Raw genomic sequence first — 5,433 nt, 5'->3', positions numbered from 1 at the left:
TACCCAAAATTTTAGACCATGTGACTAAGTGCACAGTCCAAATGTTTCTTAAACTCCAACAGGCTTGGTGCAGTGACTATTTCCCTGGGGAGCCTGTTCCAATGTGGGACCAACCTCTAGGTGAAGAACCTTTTCCTGACGTCTAGCCTAAACCTCCCCTGCCTCAGCTTGACACCATTACCATGGGTCCTATTACTCGTGACTGAGGAGAATAGGTCGGCACCTGTCCCTCCACTCCCCCTCATGAGGAAGAAATGGTTTCATTTGCTTTAAGGAAGAGTAAGACTTTTTCAAGAGTATAACCTGATCTTTTCCATTTTGCACCCCTCAAAAATCTCAGAAATTATTTATAAACTCCAAGGCACTCTATGAACCATCATCTTTTGATAGTTTTTGAAAAACGAAATGATTAGTGAGATAAAGCATCCAGTTTCAACAGTTATTTATTATTTATATTTATTTTACTTTATTTCAGCTTGCTCTATCCCAATACTGAACTCCAATTCATACATCAGTCTGAGGTATAGGGGAGCAGACCACCCACAATTTCTCAAGTCGAAAGGCTGCATAAACAATCCACATTTTTGAAAATTAAGCCCACAAGAACACTTCTTTCTTGATAGAAAAATTTGACCAAATTTTGTGGAGTTACATTTGAACTGCAGTTGGGTGAAAGCAGAATTGGGCCCAAAATCTTTGAGAAGCCTGGGCTGTCAAGCCTTCTTGGTGGAAGGCAGTCAATTGTTCGATGGAAAAATTGCCAGCACAGAATATCTTCTTCTTAACCTAACATATACAGTGTATGCATAGTAAAAACATTTACATTCACCAGTGGCATGCACAGATAACCAAACTACTTTTCTTCTTAGCAATGATCAGAGAATGGCTTACATGCTCATAAAGGCAAAGCAACCTGAAAAGTTTAGGCAGTCTTAACAAGCCTCTCCTTTGACACTAAGAAACACGTCACATATCAGTTTTAAAGTGCAATGATAAAATAAAATAGAAATCTTGTTGTCACTAGGTGTTCTGTGCAAGATGTAAGCAGTAACCAACAGTAATACACATCATATCCTGACAGCGTGAAGCAGACCATTATGGGATTCTGCAGGTACATGATGGACTTGCTGGAAAAACATTTGGAAAAATTTGATCTCTCCATTTTAGATTAACAGCAATAACTTTATGTATGTGATCCTGAGATAAGCTGTGAAAAGCAAGCTCTGAACTGGACATTTGCTCAGCAGCTTAACTATAAAGCAAATCTACCACTCTTTCTACTGATTGATACTCATGTGTCTGATGCTTAATAAACAAACAATTGAAGCATAAATTATTTCAAAACTTCAACTTTTTTTTTTTGTTTTGTTTGCTTGTTTTTGTTTTGTGGTTTTTTTTTTAGGACAAAAGAGGCAGAAAATGCCAGTCAGATGGTATTTGAACAGATTATCACTGCAGTTACATCAGCTTCTGTACAATATCAAGATAAATGTGGACAGAAAAGTCAGAAACTGCTAGGATGGAACAGAAATATCTTCAAGATTATATATATGTGTGTTTGTGTGTGTGTGTAAACAGGTTGATCCCACCCTTGAAACCTATTGATAAGCTGTGTATCACGTGTATTCTTCTTAAATATCATTTCAGGAATCAGGGAGGTTCAGTGCTACTGGTGGGGATGCAACTGGAATTTGATGAGAAAGCTATCAATACCTTCTTTTCTGAGATTTAAAAAGCCATGTCTAACCATAGTGAGTCCTAGCTCATGTCCATTTTTGTATACATTCAAGTTAATTTCTTACCACAGTTCATTGCTATTTTACCATAGGCTAAACCTCACTATACAACCCCATATCATATTTTAATGTAAGAACTTTCATTCAAAGAGAGGGAGCAATTATACTGCTCCATATCAATAGGTACAGCTTAGCTCCATATCAAAGTAGAATTCCTAAAACATGGGGAGAAAAAAAAAAAAAAAAAAGAAAAGCAAACAAACAAACAAAAAACCCTTTCCTTTAAAATGTGAAAAGTGAACATATTATAACCACAAGATGTCACTGAGGCTAAAAAATCTCTGGAAGTCAAATTGGGCTAGATATCCTGCAAGGAAAATATCTGTAGTTCTAGAATAAGGTGTACAGAAGGAGTCAGGGACAGGTTTCAGGTTCATGATATTCGATGAGGACTAGGCACACTGTTGACTGTATTCTAGCCTGCATAGCTGCAGTCTATTGAACACAGACAGATGGACCCTCATCCAAACTGGCTACTGATTTTGCCTAGTATGGCAAATCCTGCCTAAATACATGTAGTTAAAAACAAGGAGCAAGAAAGATGAGGTCAGCAGTAGCTTTCCGTGTGACTCCTATCAATGAAGAACAGATCTCACATCAGGAAGGAAGGCAAGAATTTACCTTTGAGTACTAATTAATTCCTCTTTGAAATACATTAGAAGATACCCAGACACTCCCAATCATATTGATAGCTGATCTCCAGGTTGCAAAGTTTGATGCTGTCATGAACACTGGATTAGTCTGCCAGCTGTGTCTATAAATGCTTCACAACCTTTTTCCATTTCTTGACCAGAAATTAAAATATAAATATATATATATATATAAATGTATTTCTAGAATCATAGAATTGTTTGGGTTGGAAGGGACCTTACAGACTATCCAGTTCCAACCCCCTGCCATGGGCAGGGACACCTCCCACCAGGTTGCCCAAAGCCCCATCCAGACTGGCCTTAAACACTTCTGGGAATGGAGCATCCACAGCTTCTCTGGGCCACCTGTTCCAGTGCCTCACCACCCTCATAGTAAAGAATTCCCTCCTTATATCTAATCTAAACCTAATCTAATCTCTTTTAGTCTAAAGCCATTATCCCTTGTCCTGTCACTACACTCCCTGACAGAGTTCATCTTCATCTTTTCTGTAGGCTCCCTTTAAAGACTAGAAGGCCACTATAAGGTCTACAAAGAGCCTTCTGTTCTAGAGATTAAATAACTTTCTCAGTCTTGAATGTATGGTCCTTTTAAGACATACTTTAGAAACTATACTGTGCCCTAGTAGTCATTTCTAGGTACTTCATTTTGAATTTTGTCATTTCCCCTAGAATTTTGCTGATGTGATTTTTTTGGACTTCAGCAAGGCTTTTGACACGGTTTCCCATAGGATCCTACTGGACAAAATGTCCACCATACAGCTAAATAAAAACATCATACGATGGGTGAGCAATTGGCTAACGGGCAGGGCCCAAAGGGTTATGGTAAATGGAGCTGCGTCAGGCTGGCGGGCGGTCACCAGTGGGGTCCCTCAAGGCTCCATTTTAGGGCCGGTACTTTTCAATATTTTTATAAACGATCTGGATGTAGGAATAGAGGGTATTTTGAGCAAGTTTGCTGATGACACCAAACTTGGAGGAGTTGTGGACTCGAATGAGGGCGTAAAGGCCTTACAGAGGGATCTGGACAGGTTGGAGAGCTGGGCGATCACCAACCGCATGAAGTTCAATAAGAGCAAGTGCCGGGTCCTGCACCTGGGACGGGGAAACCCTGGCTGCATGTACAGACTGGGCGATGAGACGCTGGAGAGCAGCCTAGAAGAGAGGGATCTGGGGGTCGTGGTAGACAGCAAGTTGAATATGAGCCAGCAGTGTGCCCTGGCAGCCAGGAGGGCCAATCGTATCCTGGGGTGCATCAAGGACGGCATCGCTAGTAGGTCAAGGGAGGTGATTGTCCCGCTCTACTCTGCGCTGGTGCGGCCTCACCTTGAGTACTGTGTGCAGTTCTGGGCACCACAGTATAAAAAGGACATGAAACTGTTGGAAAGTGTCCAGAGGAGGGCTACGAAGATGGTGAAAGGCCTGGAGGGGAAGACGTACGAGGAACGGCTGAGGTCACTGGGCCTGTTCAGCCTGGAGAAGAGGAGGCTGAGGGGAGACCTCATCACAGTCTACAACTTCCTCGTAAGGGGTTGTCAAGAGGCAGGAGACCTTTTCTCCATTAACACTAGTGACAGGACCCGCGGGAACGGGGTTAAGCTGAGGCAGGGGAAATTTAGGCTGGACGTCAGGAGGGGGTTCTTCACAGAGAGGGTGGTTGCACACTGGAACAGGCTCCCCAGGGAAGTGGTCACTGCACCGAGCCTGTCTGAATTTAAGAAGAGATTGGACTGTGAACTTAGGCACATGGTCTGAACTTTTGGGTAGACCTGTGCGGTGTCAAGAGTTGGACTTGATGATCCTTAAGGGTCCCTTCCAACTCAGGATATTCTATGATTCTATGATTCTATGATTCTCAAGGTGTCTTTGGCATTATGTAAATAGAAGTAATAGTTATTTTAAAATTGCTCCACAGGTGATTTTTATTCATCCTTGTATAACAAGAGGAGAGGAAATATGAAGGTGAGAACATGAGCAGTGCACAGTCCACTATAGGTTCTGGCCCCTACATGTTATCAAATTGGATTTTTTTTTTTTTTTTTTAATAAAGATGAGGAGTTACAAGCAGTCAGATTACTTATTTGCTATCTTGTATTAGTGTTTAAATAGATTTTACCTATTTTAATATATAATCTTTCAAACTTTAGAAAGCCTAGTTTATGAAAAATGTATGTGAAGTTAAAGATTTGTTTAAAAGAGTCAAAAAGAAATAAAGGACCTCCAGTGTTTATGGTAAATATATCCTGGTTACCTTGGTGCAAATCACAGCAGAGTACAGACTGAAATCATGCTTCCAAGAACGCCCAGATTTTAGTGATTTACTTTCAGCTTTAGTGGACCTGAACACAGGTGCTAGCCTCCACTGTATTCTCTAAAAAAATATAAACCTAAATCACTATGTTTAGGGAAGGTGTGGCTTTGGATCCACATTTTACAGGTTGTATACTTTTTTCCAGCTTGCAGTCAACAAATGAGGGAAAGGATAACTATAAAAAGCCTTCACACATCACTAATCAAATAAAATTGATGCCAGTTTTCTGAGGTCTACTTTGAATCTTTTTAAGTCTATAAGGATTCATATTATAAAAACTTTCTGCCACTGGCATCAACCAACACTGTTTTAAGAGTTTCAGCAACAATGCCAAATAATTAATGCACTAACCAGCATCAGTGCATCACCCTTTCATTACCTTCTGGACCAAGGTGAAAATACCTTGTGGGACATCATGGCACCACCTATTTTCTAACTGCAGACTGTGATTTAGCACATTCCACAAGCACAGACATTTGAACATAGTCTTGAGAGCACAAGTCTGATTTATGCCAACTATTTGCCTACTGCAAGGAAAAAAAAAATAAAAATGTATGAGAAACAATTGTTTAAAGAACACTCAAATTAAGACACATTCCAGCTTTCTCTAAAGTAAATATTCAACTTCTTACACTGTAAATAATAATAATAATAAAATACTCATTCTACAATAGAAAAC

Source organism: Aythya marila (assembly GCF_965140915.1).
Source record: "Aythya marila genome assembly, chromosome: Z".
Classification (NCBI taxonomy): domain Eukaryota; kingdom Metazoa; phylum Chordata; class Aves; order Anseriformes; family Anatidae; genus Aythya; species Aythya marila.
The sequence above is the reverse complement of the archived record's forward strand: the minus strand, read 5'-3'. Positions refer to the sequence as shown.